Source organism: Argopecten irradians, chromosome 2, assembly GCF_041381155.1.
Source record: "Argopecten irradians isolate NY chromosome 2, Ai_NY, whole genome shotgun sequence".
NCBI classification, from domain to species: domain Eukaryota; kingdom Metazoa; phylum Mollusca; class Bivalvia; order Pectinida; family Pectinidae; genus Argopecten; species Argopecten irradians.
Window position 1 is genome coordinate 22,906,572 of NC_091135.1, and position 14,876 is coordinate 22,921,447.

The following is a 14,876-nucleotide window of genomic DNA, read 5'->3' on the forward strand; positions in this document are numbered from 1 at the left end:
TGTGTTCCGACCTAAAGCCAACCGGTAATCTAACAGTGACAAGAGTTATTTCCCCTTTATAGCGACCTTACTGGTGATTATCAGAGGTATGGATAACAAATGGGAGAGTGATGTTTCCAATTAAGATATATACGGATCTATAATTAGTAACAAACTGTAATCGAGATAACGATGTAGATGGTAAATAATTCAAACATTATCTTTCTATCTGAAGTTTTGTTAAAAATGAAAAGCAAGTTTTATAACAGCAGCATAGAGAAATGAAACTTTTATTAAAATGCCTATCAAAGATGACGTGAAATAGAAGGATTTTGAAACTATACGAAACACCTGTTCAATTATAGAAAAATATAATTTCATTGTGAATGCACATTTAACAAACAGTCTTATTACATCATTCACACATATTTTATCTTATATGTGTTGTAATACGTTTTGTACAGGAAAAATCATAAGAGAATACAGAATTCAACATATCGATAGGTTTTTGTATCCTTCATATTATAACCGCATGATTTCGCCACTTCTGCATTTCACGTTAAAGTATAGTGTGCTGTAACATTTAACATGAAGGAGAAATAAAACAAGAAGATATTTTAATATATTTACATTCCACAATGTGACCTTACCAAGTGCAGTTTGCAGCCATATAGACTATAAACTTCAATTGCTTATTATGATGTCATTATCATTGTGACGTCTCAATTGTCGTGACAGTGATCACGAAAAACGGTAGCTGAAATGTTGTAGCTCAAAAGGCTTTTAGACAAATGATGATGACGTCTTTAGAGCTACAATTGGTGCCTATTACAGTTAATGGAGCGAAGTAATGATCATGCAAATCATTATTAAAGGGTTTGTATGCATTTTATAGTACTTGATTTATATCGCTTACCTACAAAGCAATAAAACTGAACCGTATGAAATATCAAATTCATAGCGGGACATTATTTTTTGTATAATAAAGCCCTTTTTGAAGACAATGATACGGCAAGTCTCCAAATTGTGAATTTGATCTCTTGTGAGCGGTATGATAGATATTAAGAATGGTCGTTATGTTTGAATGAGACAAACATAATATATAAATGCATGTATACGCACAAAATATCTAGAAACCTACAAAAAAGTATAGAAAATTGTGCCCAGGTGAATTTCGGAGGCAGTGCTCCACTAGGACACATAGGGACCATTTCGTACCCGGCTGAAAGGTATAGTAGGCCGGGTACTAATATTCGTTCCAGAAAAACTGCTGTTCAAGGGGCTGTTACATCCTTGACGATAACAAATGATTAATCATTACAGATGCATAATCCCCTGTTATTTCAACATGAAATTGTAACCATAAGTAAATATAAGCACTAACCGTCTTTCAATTGGCATTCATAGCCAATATGAATGCCAACTGGACAGAGACAAACACGAAGCGCTTCAATGCTTAAATGAAGATATGCTACCTGAAATCATGCTTTACTACACGATATTCTTTAAAAAAAAGAATGGTTTGATTCTTCATGAAAGCATTACTGACAAAATGTCATTAGAATATTATGACACTGAGATGTGGAGATGGCGTTCTCAATAAGCTTTGCAATAATTATTAATTGTTATAATTGTTATGTTTCTCTTATTGCACTGAACAATGTCAGCAAAATGCATTATTTTAGAGTGTGTAATACCAGTATATGCAACGACATAAATCGTGGACCAATCAATTATAGAGGATATTCCTTGTTTCTTGAAATATACCACTTATATTTCATCGAGTGAGGTGGAAACTTTGATATTTTCCACGAATGCGAAGCACGAGGGACAATATTATTTTCCACCTCACGAGATGAGACATTAGTGGTATTCATCATGAAATAAGAAATAAATCTATTTACTATTTCCGCCAAAGGTTATTCCGCCATTGTATTGTACATTTTTGTGTTATTTGCCGTTGCGATTAATACGTCGTATTATTGTGAGCATAACATTTCTACACAAAAATATGACGTCATTTTTGCGCATTAACTAATGACGTAACAATCAAAATGATATGTCACTGTGTATGTTGCATTCCGCTTGGCTAAAAGCAAGTGAAAATATCAAAATTATTTTTTGATATTTTCACTGGAGTGAATAATATCGCTTTTATGTTCCATAAAACCTTACATTTTACGGCGAAAAATGTGATTAAAGTCAGCTTAGGCTTTGTGTTCTCTTCAATTTCTCAAAGTTACGGGGTAAAGGTAAAGATGTCGCTTTGTTCTTTGTTTGCAAAAAATGTATTTATCATTGCGTTCAGTTGTTTTGTCCGAGTAACTAATTTTAACTAAAAATCTAACTTTCAACTTTTAACTGAAATTAACTAATTCCGGCTTTTTGCACATCATGGTCCTGGTGTTTAATGCTTTGAATGTATAAATGTGTAGATGTGTGAATTGATGTATAAAGAGAACCCTAGACATTGGGATTCATATACTCACCGTAAAGGTATTTAGAAGTAAGATGGCAATTGCAGTATTGCAGATAGCAATCAGTAATATCACTACATGTTGACTCCATTAACAACATATTTGACATTATAGGTTGTGTGTTTGTGAATAGTTTGATTGCACAACGGAAATCGTCACATGTACATTATACAGAATCACAAACTATAAATTCATATTGTAATTGATATCTTATCATGTGCCGTACCTTGTTCGGTATACATTTCACACTTGGCCAGCACTTCAATGTTTATTTGAATAACTTGCCGGTTGCTAATTTATGTCCAAAATGAAATCTTATCGTGTCCATACATTATATAAGGTTTATTGCGCTCTTGAAATGTGTATAGGTTGTTTACATGACATTTTTATTACGCAACATAAATCAAACATTGCAAAACATGTTGAATAATATTTTTTCCCGTTTTTAGTAACAAACATTCTGTTACGGTGAAGTGATTGGATATACAGCAACCAATTGAATGTGAGATATAAAAAGCTGCAATATTGTAGCTCAAAAGACTTTTAGACCGATAATGGTGTCGCCTTTAGAGCTACAATTGGCGCCTAACACTGCTAGTGGAGCAAAGAAATGTTTATGCAAACTATTATTAAAACGTATGAATGAATTTTATCTCACTTCCTTTATATCACTTACTTACTAGGCAATAAACTGAACCGTATTAAATATCGAATTCACAGCGAGACATTATTTTTTCACATATAGCTATGATGGTCTTTCCGAAAGAAAATTATACGTCAAGTCTGCAAATTATGAATTTAACGTCTTATGAGTAGTAAAATAGAGTGGTCGTTACGTTTCTTTTGGACAAAACTAATATATATAACCTACAACAAAGTATAGAAAATTGTGCCCGAGTGATTTTCTGAGGCAGTTCTCCAGTAGCATACTTAGGGACCATTTCATACCCGGCCAAAAGGTATAGTAGGCCGGGTACATTGTACGTATATTCGTGCTAAGGTGTTAAAGTACTTGACATACCTTGAGACCAAGCTTAGATTGTTCTTCGGTATTCATATGACAGCAATATTGCAATTATAACTAATCATTTTGAGAAAAACTACTTGAAATGTTGTGTTTTCAACTGCACAAAAATGGTTTCACAAGAAACAACAAAAATGAGTTTGTTTTTGTGGGAAATAATGCGCATAATTAAAAAAATAAACTTCAATTCAAAGAATTTTTTCACATTATAAACATCATTACATATTTGCTTCTAATTTATCCCTGTAACCATTATAACACAAATAAGCAGACCACCATTACCAACTGTTCCTAGTCATTCGATACTAATTCCCGATAGAAGAACGAAATCTAAATCAACTCCATAGAATCTGACATTCAAAATAATCAACTCCATATAATCTGACATTCAAAATAAGTCAACTCAGTGAAGGAATCGCCATAAGTCATACCACTCATTATTACGCTTATCTTTTTTCCTTTATTTTATTTTCGTTATTTTATTGTCTCTTTTAATTTTAATGAAAACTTATATATTTTATTTTAAATCAAGGTATATATTGTTACCTTGCTTTTTAAATATATCATGTTTTTGACATTCATTATAAAGTTTAATCTCCATAATGTTTCTCGATTTCAAGTAAGTCCCTGATACCTTAAGCTAGCACGTGCTGCTGTTAAAACGGTCGTGAGTTTGTTTATGAGGTATACACGACAGAGCTGTGATCGCTCTTCTGATAATTCGGATGGTTTAGCACCTATCAGATGTTCATTGCAAATGATATTTAAATAAGTATATCAAAATCTGCTGTAGTCAACAGAATAGCGTATCGTGATATATGTGTATTTAAATCGGATACTCAAGGCCACACTACGCCTATTAACCTTTAAACAAGTCCCTCGTATAAAGGCTATTTTAGTTGATGGATAACATCTCTTCTTCCGTATATATACGGTACCCCATCGTTGACAATCTGTATAGAATGTACAAGGAAAAGAAATGCAAACACATTTGTATAAAAATTGCTTAAAGTTTACTTATATCACTTTGATAATGACAAATATGTCAGTTTTAGTAGGAACGAAGGTTGATGAACATTTAAGTGAAGTTTAAAGATCGACTTTATGACCTAGGGGGTCGGGATGGCCGAGTGGTTAAGATGTCCATGCATTTTACCACGAGCCTTTCATCTTTGGTTTGTGAGTTCAGATACTATGCTGAGCGATTGCCAGGTACTGACCGCCGATCGTTTGTTTATTCCGGGTACTCTGTCTTTCTTCCACCATCAACATACCTGGTATGTCCTTAAGTGACCCTGGCTTATAGAACGTTAAACTTATAAAATCAAAACAAAATTTCATGACCTAATTTGGTTTATCGTTTTCCATATGAGGTCAATCAGATTTAGAGCCTTCATTTATTTCGTATAATTCGTTAAATTTTTGGTTGGGATTGAGATGATTGAGGATCTGACATAAAACTGTTTACTCTTCCGAAACGCCTGGTTCCCTTCTTCTACTTTCACGGAAGTTTAAATCCAATTTCTCGTACAAATACGTTACGTACTTAAATTCTTTCTCTGTATTTCCCCACATCTTTATTGGAGTAATAACCTATGCAATTATAAATGACTATATGTTATAATCCGAAAAAAACCATTTTATTTCCAATAGGTGATTTGGTTTTATTTTAACCCTACTTTTCCGTAACTTTCAATTGAACGCGTACGACATAAAACCGAATACCATCCTGTCCAATAGAGGCTGTCGTATATACAGTTACATTTGACAATGAATGCACTCTAGTTGATACAACGATGTGCTTGGTCTCATGTGCTCTTATCATGGTTAACAGTGAATAGAAAACTTGACACGCGACAAACTGGGTTTCTCCGCCAGTATAATACACAGGAGGTGATTTTTTTTATGTATGTAGGATAAGATTTTCACGGTTTATCAATTATTTAGGGATATAGTTTTGTGTAGAGTATATTTATTGCCTGAAGTACACACATGTTGGTAATAGCTGTCAGACCAGTCAGCTGTGATAATGCCACCATTACTTACGGCACTTCGCCTCTCCCGCCGTTCTACACAGTGATACGGCGTGATATAGAAACTTCTTAATGTCACATTTCATGGCTGAAGACAAGCATTTCCACTTTGAGTGTTAATTGATAGGGCAATTTAACACTAACATTTGCTAAGTATAGAATTTTGTTTTATTATATTATAAAATAGTTCCATACTTAGGTAGCTCGACTCTAAAGTGATTATGGATACCATGTGTCAGGCTTATTTATGTTTAAAGCTTGGTATAATTGGTGAAAAACGTGGTCGAGCGATAAACATTGTGCCAACAACACTAACATTTTCTCTATCAAACAAACTGTTTACCGCTGTGTTAATTTGGCTTGAAAGGTACAAGATTATTGGAAAGAATGATTAGAAGGCTTAACGGGGACGATTTCTTTGATTTAAGCATTAGATTATACCTTCGGATAACATTTACAAGCGATTAACAGGTCTACAAAGGGAAGATGTTACGGATTTACATAATACAGGGCGTAGCTGGAGAGGAGTGCTATGTACATTCACCATCAGAAAACATACGATCCTGATATTTTGATAATCATTGGTATTTCTAGAATTCAAAATTTGTGAGGCACGTGTTACCACAACAAAAAGCTGGGCGTAAGGGAGGAAAATTAATTTTAATATCTGTAAGCCATCACATTAACTGTTTTTTATTTGACAATTTTGTAATTTTTCGCAGTGTGAATGGCCTCCCTACCTTTGACGGCTCAAGGATATGTGTGGTAATGATGATCGTACAATGTATTGCGCTATGATATCTACTAAACTTCAAAGAAATTGATAACCCAAAGGTCATTTTTAATGGAAGTTGGTAATTTGAAACGATTCCTGATATTCTATTCTCACCGTATAAGTCAAGGTGACGCTATTTTAGGATCGCCAAGGAGAATATCGCTCACGTACTGGTAGAAGAATAAATGATCAATATCTCTGTTAGTTTTAAAACAAAGAACACGTTTTTTTATATCAATTGTCCCCCCCTGGATGTAATTTCCTCCCTTATGACACCCTGTTGATCACCATGCTATTGTAGTGCCGTCCCCCCATAGTTGTATAGATAAATATAGCATAACAGGGTTGATAAAAGCCGGCAGGTGAATCATTTCCACCCATTCACCAGGAAAAATATAGTGCAAGATTAATAATTAATAAACTCCGTGATTTATTTTGTTAAGTGTGGAATATATTTATGACTTCTGTGCAATTGAACCAACAAACAAAGATTGCTTTCTGAAAAAGGAGTGTCTCTTTCACAAAGTTTATCAATGAAGCCACATAGGCAATGGATTTTCATGACTTCATATTGGTTTTAGAAAATACATTTGCTTTCAAATCCAATTGAATAATGACTCCAACGTTAAACTTTTGCGTTCTGTCATGAGTGGGAAAAAAACAACAAAAAAACTGTGCATAAAAGCGTACTAATTGTAATATTACGTGGAATCATTATATCAAGTCAACAACTCATTGTTCAAAATATGAATCATAGTATCATTTCAATGTAATTTTCATTGAGATTAAGGCAGCAAACAACCAGAAGTTCGATTTTAGTACCGGCATTTCATGAGCGATACCACTTCATTCTCTATCACAGATGAATAATCAAGGTAGAAAGTTCGCTCAGAAATACATTAGCATCCATGTCTGAACCTGGCGTCAATGATAACGGTGGCAGCTTCCATGGAGATATTTTCGTACAAGTTCAAGTTCACATAATCGATCATACTCAAATGTCAAACCTTGCTTTGATTGTCAAGTTTTATGCTGGTAACGTTTTTGGGGCGATAAATGAAGTTGCAAGCGACTTTCATGAAAGTTAAATTAATTCCGTTGAGATTCAAAGCAAATCCTAAAAGGTAGTCATACTCGTTTTAGATAAGAAACGGTATATTTCTCTACATGAATTTGAAAATTGAAATACATGTACTTCGAGACTTCGAGCCGACCAGTAAACTATTTTTATTTAGTAAGGATGGTTATTGGTGTCTTCATAATTATATTGGTGGAACAGATGATGGTGCACAAAGCTGGCATCTGTCCACAAAACATGAACTCAAAATTAACAGACCAGAATTTACAGGATGAGTAGGATGTATTTTTGTAAAAAAAAAACAACTGCTAATTAAATCTCACGGTTTTCTATCACATTGAAATTGGGACTACGTAGATTAACAAGTACCAAATATATCATTTTAAACAGTATACCAATGAAGTATATTCATTAGCCTTATTATTACAATAGATAGGGGGTTTGACCAAGAAGACACACCAACTGTCTACTGATGGACAGAATAGGTCTGAAAACAATTTCTGGAAGACGGTACATATTGGGAAAGGAACCTAAGATGAATTTTCAATTGGTTCATTTTTTGTATTCTTAACTAAAAAGTATATAATAGATTCGCTTGTAGAATTGTTAGATTTAAATATCACAGTATTCAATTTCAAACAATTTTCACAAGGAAGTAGACACAGGCCTTTTCCTCTCTGTATGTTTTCCGGTACCATACATACACACAAGAAATTTAAGGATACAACACTTTTTCTGCAATAGAATTATAAAATCATATCTTAATTACACAAAGAACTCTACATAAACGAATATATAGCGTATTCGAGAGATTAGAAAGGTATGCTAGTCATGTGGTATTAGTGTTCCGAAAGGACAAGTCAATTATTAGACAGATAAGACATGGAATGTATAGACATTTAAGTGACCTTATCAACGCATGTTCGCATATCTGGCATAGCCATCCCACCGGTAACACATACCTATTACACATTTCTATCAATGTGTTTGTGAAATAGTTTATCGCTAGCTCGGACATATTGTTTTAAATGACGAGAAGGCAGAGCTTTGCCAAGACTATTGGATATTTGTCATTCCTTGGATGGTATCGCTCTCGATTCTATCACGTTCATCATCAATGATATCCGATTACCGTAGGAACATCATGAGAATCACCATCAGCATCCCTGCTTCAGAGGCTGACACCAAATTATTGCTTGAAAGATGAGTTGGCAGTAACAGGACGAAGGTGTTTCACAGCCTCTTACAATTACAACTCCCGCTTGGGCGAAGACATTATGGAGTGTTAGTATCATTCTTCAGATTCCGGGCATTTTGTAAGATATCTGAAATCGAAAAATAATAATATACCGCCAAATAATTTTAAAATTGAAAAACATAGGCATAAAATGTACTCATCTTTTTAAAGGTAGCGAACTTCCAATTCGCAATATCTATATCACTCATACATATGCAATGTACACAGCAGTATGTTTGGAGGACGTTCTGGCAGTCACTGCTAAATGTCACAATCTATAGATGATGGCAGTTACATGTAACACGAACTGTTTGGCCCATATATATAGCATACACGTTCTAAATACACAAACAATTATGTGTCGTAAATAGCATTTCAATGCTTTAAAGTTGCGAATGAATCGACCTATGTTTATCTGTGAATTATTTGTTGCGTAATAAGAACATAGTGTGGAGAATATCAACTCGTCATAGATAACGTTAACGAGCACTTTGAAAAATTCTTCATGCACATGCCAGTTGCCGATATAGAAACAACTTGATGAAGAGTCACGCGATTTCCTATGATCATTCACCGAGAAGGTTTAATTACGCATTTGAAAATGTCCATGTTCTCGCAAATTAGGTGATCGATTTGTCCTGCTTACTCATTCTTTAACATCATAAATAACTCAATCTTTTGTCAGGTAAACTTTTTAGATAAACTTGAAAAGAAAGAAGAAATATTAAAAGAAAACTGAAGGTGAAGATGAAAACTATTTCAACGGGTTTTTAATGTAATCAATTTGATAAATATGACCTTGATAATTACAACAAAGTGCCTCGAACGGTTTCATCATCGCGTCTTAACAGATCTGTGTAGAACTGGAGTGCCATCTGGTGTTGACAACGATAATACTATGCATAATTGAAATTGTAATTGTAATGTAAATGTGATTACATTTTGTTGTCAAATCAAAAGACAAAACGTCAAGATGATCGGAAAAATGTGTTGCAAGTTACAACTTCATCAAAAGCCCTCTCCCAACATACATTGAGATAAGCACAAAAGACAGAGGGTACCAGACAAATTAACTATTGGCCGGGTTAACCAATATTAAGAAACAAAAAGCTGCCTATTAATAATCCAGTCTTGAAAACATTCATAAACAATATCGCTTCAAAGATACGCTGAACAATAACAAATATAACTCTCATTCTTAAAACATACTTAATGTTATTTCAGGGCTCATGCGTTGATGCTTACATTCATTTAATCATATATTATTTTTTCTAAACGATAGAAGCTTTTGTTATTTTCTTTTTTATCTACTTTGCATCTTAGTATATCTAAATAAACGCTCTTTAACTAGATTATTGCAAGGCAAATGTGACAGTTTCGTTTTCAAATAAACTTGTATGTTGTGTTTGAGATTAAACATACAGACGTATCTACCCTATCTATGTGTCAGCGGTATCTCTACTTAGCTATATACAATTACTCGTTATTAGCAGCACTACTAAACGTCGTGTTTGGTAAGTTAAAATCTAACCTTTGAACAATTCAAACCTGTGTTCAACATTAAACTGCACACCAGTAATACCGATCAGATCGCATTTGAATCTACACATGTAATATATCTGCTGTCAGTTTAAAGTGATGGTCTATTCTGAGGAAACATTTGCTTTATTTCTTTAACGCTTATTACATAAAGCACCGAAAGAAAAGAAACTAGATCCAACATCGTTCAAATTGACGCCAATGAATCTATTATTATCTTCATTAAATGTTTTTAGTGATTTTTAAAATGTATTTTCGTTACCATGGAATCAAACCGAAATTACGTAATTAATTAAATAAACACGCATTATATAGAAAATCGGATTTTTCAATGACATAAGCGGATTAGAGTATTGTACAGGAAAAAGACAAATGAAATGTCTTTTAAGTTTAAACATCATAGTTTTAATTAAATGTATATAATTATAATAAATCAAATGTATGAAGACGAGAAAGAAAGACAAATGTTGAACTTTATTTTTTTCTACAATGTAAATGCTACCATTTTTCTCTACATATTATTCAAACTAGCCGAGTTATACCATTCAATTATTACGAAATGTAGCGATAGATTCCACCAATTTATCGTTTATAAAGTAATGCCCTCTCCACGAATATTTTTTTTCGTCATTTGAATTATTGTCCGTTCTGTCATAATTATGTTTCATTGTCCATTGCTTTATTTCTGCATTACAAACTTTGTTTTTTGTTTAATAATCATAAGTTAAGAACGTTGTTGTTGAACTAAGATCTCTTAACAACTTTCGCAATTGAAATTTCTGTCCGAATATCATACTTTTGAAGGGAAGGATGCCAGATATCTTAACGGCTATTCAAGGTAAATTACATGAAATAACAATGAAGCATTATGTGTTGAGTACGTGCTGTATTTAGAGTTAAAGGTGTGCCTAATATATTACAGGTGCTAGCATATCCATTATAGTGACATTCAAGTGACAAACGAGGTAGTAAGTAGGAATGAGCACTGACGTACTTAGCCGCCATGTGATTGTCATGTGACTGTCATGTGATTTCCAAGATGACGTTTGGAATAATGACAGCGACAAGCATAAACAGATATATCATGATGACTGTCAAATAGTCACTCAGTGTTATTTCAAATGGTTTACCAATATATATGTTACTTTTCTACCCTAGAAATGTGTAAAGAAATACCATCGCGTTAACTAATGATTTTCAAGTCCAAAAAGTAAAAAAGATCAAAACTTTTCTAAGATTATCGTCAAGGTTCTAGACTTATACTGTAAATTATGTGTTAATATTAAAAAGATATGAAGAAGATAAAATCGTCGATAATAACAAATCTGTCCGCTAGAAAAATGAAAAACTGATAGTGTGGCCGAAATATCATTGCGGGAGACAATTATACGTTGAGGAAAGAATAAAGATGTCCGGTGAGGAAGTATAGCGAAAAAATCTAGGTTCTGAGCGGCAGTAAAGCACACAGTAAATCGTAAAAGACTGATAATATACGAAACGAATTAGTATATAATCCAACAGAATTGTGAAATTAATGGTGTAGTCCATACATGAGAAAATAGCGTATTCTAACAAAAGTTTGCATACAAATTTTTTTCATAACCCGACGAATTTTTAAAAAATAGTGACATCAATGCTTATAATTAATTTTTCAGTATACATGATCAAATAAAATACGTCTATACATAGGATCCCATTGATTTTCCAAAGGATTATTTTTCCAAATCAATACACAACGCTAATGTTTCTATTAAGACGTCACTATAACGTCGGGTCTCGGATTTATTTCTCATAGTTTTAGGGTGAAGAACAATAGGTTAATCAGAAAGCCAGATTTAGTATGAAAACAAAGAAAACATAATATTAACAAATAGCCTTTACATTTTTTTTATTTGAATTAGTTGAAAGCTGGAAGAAAGCTAAAGATTTAGATTATTATTACATTTATTTCCTTATCTCATACTCCAAGAAGACAATCCTTTTTTTCCGAAACAGATCTGGTCATAATCTTTTATGCAATATATGTTTCTCTTCAACTTCTATCACCAATGCTTCTGACTAAATTGGAATCTATAGAGTACTTCATAGCAGAAAGGAATGATAGCAGACGACGAAAGCCTTGACGACAAACTCTATGTACCCACATCAGCTCACCGACCATTTTTATTTTGTTTCTCTTAAACTAAACTTTATATTTGAAAGATGTAATTAAAATCATTACTTAAATGAAACCATTAAATTGAGTAAACCACTTTGTAAACGTCGAACGACGATAAGTAAATGATATTATATAGAAGTAATGTTTATCGCAGATCTGAAACGAAATACTGTTAGGTACATACCTAAACCAGTACGGATTATACAAATGAAATGTAAATTAAGAATATATCTTTTTAGAATCCAGTGTGATTACAACTTTTCACTAATGACGATACTAACGGAATCAGGGTAGTGTTAAAAGACGTATTGTCTAGGGCGTATACGCTTTTATAAGGTAACTTGTTTGATAACAAGGTAAAGATCGAAATAGGTCTAATACAATAGTCCATTGTTATCTTAATTTGTATGATGACCTATATTGACATGGCCAAAAGAAAACAAACATCAAAAGGATAAAACAAAAATAGGTACTTTTCATCACTAAAATCTTATTCAGTGATGTTAGGATTAACGAAATATTTTTGTTAGCCACCTGTCACCTGTGTTATTGAAAACAAAAGAAGGATATTGTTCGTTTCTCTATTGTTATGGCCTCAAAAACAGGAGTTCTAACGATCAAAGGACGTAGATATGTCTTAGATTATCGTTAAGATTTCAAAGTATTGTAAATCGCTAACGAAATTGAAAAATTCTTTTAGTAATGTTTAGTTTAATATCTGAAGTTTTCATCTGTCAGTATTTAATTATATTTAACGAAGAATGAAGTTACAGTTTCTCTAATTTGTTAAGTGTTATTGTACTTAAATACATAGTATACACCCTCCAAAATCCTTTATATGAATAAAACTAATCCTTTATGGCTTTAGGCCCTCGAAATAGTAGGTGAACATCTCAAGCAGCTTTAAATGACGGTAACAATAAAAATAGACCATCATATACCTCAATATAGGTCAGTATGCTAAATCAACCATTCACGTGCCAGGAGAAAGTGTGACATTTATTTTTGATGAGTTAACAAATTGTGTTCACATTGTTGATCAGAAAATCGGTACCTGTGGCAAAAACAGTCGTCACGCTTTCAAAGTAAGATAAATAATCTTTGTGTTTCTTGACACTTCAATTGTTTACTTAACATTCTAGATCATTATCATTGTTGATGATTTTCTATTCCTGAATGTTTATTTCGTTAGTACGCAAAAGTTAAACATCAAACAAGAGAAGGGTAAGTTTGTCTATTTTGTAATATATTGAGATACATGAAAAACTATATAATTACCGCCTGTCAAAATATGTAAAACGAGTGTTCGTGGTTTATTCGATTTGATGATAATAACTGCCTCTTCCTCTTATTGTACTTTACAATTAAACAATATGAACTCAAATCAATACATATTTCAGATCTGAAGACAAATTAGATGGGTAGGATTGACAGACAATATAGAATATGTAAAATATGTAATATGGGATAAAATTTATCTTTTTTTTTATAATCGCAGAATTGCATTCCTGTTTATTACTAAAGACATCGAAATCACAATATAATGAAAAGAATGGTTACAACTGCCGAAAACTCCAGAAATTAACTAATTTTATAACTAAAGTATTATTGTTATTATTTCAAAGTCAAATATTATCTCAAATTTCCTACTTCTTTGTTGCACAAAGTGTTGTATAATATATCTCGTTTTGTAGCACATGTCATTGAAAAGATCATTGAATTTTGCCTGTCAAAGTAAAGAAGATGAATATATTTATGACCTCTTGTTATTTACACATTGTGTATATGAGAGAAATAATACAAACTTGCCTGTAACAAACAATTCCACTGGCATACAAGTTTATCATCTCATTAACTTAATGCCGTCTCTTATTGGCTGAAACAACTGCAATCGTTTCAATCAAGAGGTCCAATAAGCCGACATAGCCATGTTAAGGTTTTGGTGCAAGTGTTGTAATACAGTTATCTGTTACATTTCACGTTGGTTTCTGCAATGAGGTTGAATAATAATTGTTGTGATTGGTATGGAAAATCATTTAAAGGGGGGTGGGGGTGCTGAATTTTGAGAATTTCAAGAGGCCCAATTGGCTTAAAAGTTATATTATATAACGACATTATTATATTTTTAATACTGGTAAATTTCAAGGAATTGAATCAAATCAATAAAATCCCAGAGGCGAGCTTTGCTGTTCTCAAATAGTTCTTCTTTTGAATCTCGTTTACTTTCGTGCAATCAAGTAGTTCTCTAAATTAGTCTCTCCCTTTTCGCTATCCTCTTTACTGTTACACTATGAAATTCAATCAGTAATCTCAATACGTATGAGTATATCCTTTATATCCTCTCACAGCTTATTTACAAACTCATTTTCTGTGCTTTAATTTTCTCTCTTTCTCTCCTGATATGTCTAAGTGGTAATTACAAAGACTTTGTCACTACCTTTCATTAATATTTAAATATTTTCCATTTTAGAATTAAAAAAAAATATCCGAAAATGTTCCCTGTCGCATTCAAAACTAAATTGATGTTAAATTGTTTTCTGAGTGCTTAAAAAAAGGGAAAAAATATACAAAATGCA